The sequence below is a fragment of the Mytilus californianus genome, unplaced genomic scaffold (assembly GCF_021869535.1).
Source record: "Mytilus californianus isolate M0D057914Y unplaced genomic scaffold, xbMytCali1.0.p SCAF_11, whole genome shotgun sequence".
Taxonomy (NCBI): domain Eukaryota; kingdom Metazoa; phylum Mollusca; class Bivalvia; order Mytilida; family Mytilidae; genus Mytilus; species Mytilus californianus.
In genome coordinates, this window is record NW_026262593.1 from 3,436,795 (window position 1) to 3,439,836 (window position 3,042).

A 3,042-nucleotide genomic window follows, 5' to 3' on the forward strand; every position below is an offset into this window, starting at 1 on the left:
TTTGCCTTGATTTGTATGTTCTGAATGATTCTTTAATACTTGAACATTGGTAAACTACTGTTGCCTCTCATCAACTACACCACATGAGTTTGCCTGTTCAAAATCAGGCTATCTCGACCTTCTGTTCATCGTATTTCAAATTTGTTTGTACACCTATTACTTAGGGGAAATCAATTTTATTTATTGTAATCGATATATATTGTCAAAACTATATCAATACTCATATATGAACATTTTACTTTATTAATTTCGTACGTCTGGAGCGCTTTTCTGGATGTACCCACATAGGGAACGTTCACACCAAAACATTTGGTACCCACATAGGGAACGTTCAAACCAAAACATTTGGTACCCACATAGGGAACGTTCAAACCAAAACATTTGGTACCCACACAGGGAACGTTAACACCAAAACATTTGGTACCCACATAGGGAACGTTCAAACCGAAACATTTGGTACCCTCATAGGGAACGTTCAAATCAAAACATTTCTGGATGTAACCACATAGGGAACGTTCAGACCATAACATTTCTGGATGTACCCACATAGGGAACGTTCAAACCAAAACATTTGGTACCCACATAGGGAATGTTTTAACCAAAACATTTCCTGATGTACCCACATAGGGAATGTTCAAACCAAAACATTTCTGGATATACCAACATAGGGAATGTTCAAACCAAAACATTCCTGGATATACCCACACAGGGAATGTTCAAACCAAAACATTTCTGGATGTACCCACATAGGGAACGTTCTAACAAAAACATTTCTGGATATACCAACATAGGGAATGTTCAAACCAAAACATTCCTGGATATACCCACACAGGGAATGTTCAAACCAAAACATTTCTGGATGTATCCACATAGGGAACGTTCAAACCAAAACACTTGGTACTCACACAGGGAACGTTCATACCAAAACATTTGGTACCCACATAGGGAACGTTCACACCAAAACATTTGGTACCCACATAGGGAACGTTCAAACCAAAACATTTGGTACCCACATAGGGAACGTTCAAACCAAAACATTTGGTACCCACACAAGGAACGTTCACACCAAAACATTTGGTACCCACACAGGGAACGTTCACACCAAAACATTTGGTACCCACATATGGAACGTTCAAACCAAAACATTTGGTACCCACATAGGGAATGTTCTAATCAAAACATTTCTTGATGTACCCACATAGGGAACGTTCAAACCATAACATTTCTGGATGTACCCACATAGGGAACGTTCAAACCAAAACATTTGGCACCCACATAGGAAATGTTCTAACCAAAACATTTCTGGATGTACCCACATAGGGAATGTTCTAACCAAAATATTTCTGGATGTACCCACATAAGGAATGTTCAAACCAAAACATTTCTGGATGTACCAACATAGGGAACGTTCTAACAAAAACATTTCTGGATATACCCGTATAGGGAATGTTCAAATCAAAATATTTCTGGATGTACCCACATAGGGAACGTTCAAATCAAAACATTTCTGGATGTACATACTAAGGGAATGTTCAAACCAAAACATTTCTGGATATACCCACACAGGGAATGTTCTAACCAAAATATTTCTGGATGTACCCACATAAGGAATGTTCAAACCAAAACATTTCTGGATGTACCAACATAGGGAACGTTCTAACAAAAACATTTCTGGATATACCCGTATAGGGAATGTTCAAATCAAAATATTTCTGGATGTACCCACATAGGGAACGTTCAAATCAAAACATTTCTGGATGTACATACTAAGGGAATGTTCAAACCAAAACATTTCTGGATGTACCCACATAGGGAACGTTCAAACCAAAACATTTGGTACCCACACAGGGAACGTTCACACCAAAACATTTGGTACCCACATAGGGAACGTTCACACCAAAACATTTGGTACCCACACAGGGAACGTTCACACCAAAAAATTTGGTACCCACATAGGGAACGTTCAAACCAAAACATTTGGTACCCACATAGGGAATGTTCAAATCAAAACACTTCTGGATGTACCCACATAGGGAACGTTCAAACCATAACATTTCTGGATGTACCCACATAGTGAACGTTCAAATCAAAACATTTGGTACCCACATAGGGAATGTTCTAACCAAAACACTCTGGATGTACCCACACAGGGAATGTTCAAACATTTCTGGAATACCCCAGGAAAAAGAGGAACATTCCCTCTGTTGGTACATCCAGAAATGTTTTGGTTTGAACATTCCCTATGTGGGTATGTGTTGCCTTGGATCTCCTAATTTATCTATATATTTTATGTAATTATATTCACGATTAGTTATATTTTTCCGGAATTTGATTTAGCCTTCACCGTACAACATTCTATTGTTACCGTAGCCTCGCATCCGTCTTTTGCAAATCAACCTTGCCACGTCACATCACTGGATAAAGGACTGTCGCAGGATGCATTCTTAATCACAATTTGTGGCTAACCACAGCGTGAGTAACATTTGAAATAGTTTAATTGATGCCTTCAAATTGCGCGTGATACATTTAACTGTGCAACAAAAGTCTAATTTACCTATTTTTACATTGGAAGTATTTCATTTCTACATTCTGGACTACGCCGTGTCGGAGCATTGCATTGCTACATCCCGGACTACGCCGCTACTCCATACCGGATGAATCATTAACTTTAATTATATTATTTAACACATTGTAAAATTGTACTTTATTTTGTATTTTCAGTTATTTACCATTTTTGGATTGGTGATAGAATAAAAGTCAGCACCTGATTGTTTTATCTCTTAGTAAAGCCAATCACCTGGTTTAAACTGACTGGTCGAGCCAGCACAGGGTACATCCAGAAATGTCTTGTTTTGAACATTCTCTGTGTGGGTACCAAATGTTTTGGTTTGAACATTCCCTGTGTGGGTACCAAATGTTTTGGTTTGAACATTCTCTGTGTGGGTACCAAATGTTTTGGTTTGAACATTCCCTGTTTGGGTACTTAATGTTTTATGTTAACGTTCAAACCAAAACATTTCTGGATGTACCCACACAGGAAAT

General features: G+C 38.3%; 1 long non-coding RNA gene across 1 annotated transcript; it reads left to right on the top strand.

Annotated features, from left to right (window-relative positions):
- Positions 1-2,353: 2,353 nt before the first annotated feature.
- LOC127719397 (uncharacterized) lies at positions 2,354-2,769 on the top strand. The gene is made up of 2 exons (XR_007990284.1): positions 2,354-2,472; positions 2,722-2,769. It is a non-coding gene; the product is annotated as an uncharacterized LOC127719397 (long non-coding RNA).
- Positions 2,770-3,042: the final 273 nt, after the last annotated feature.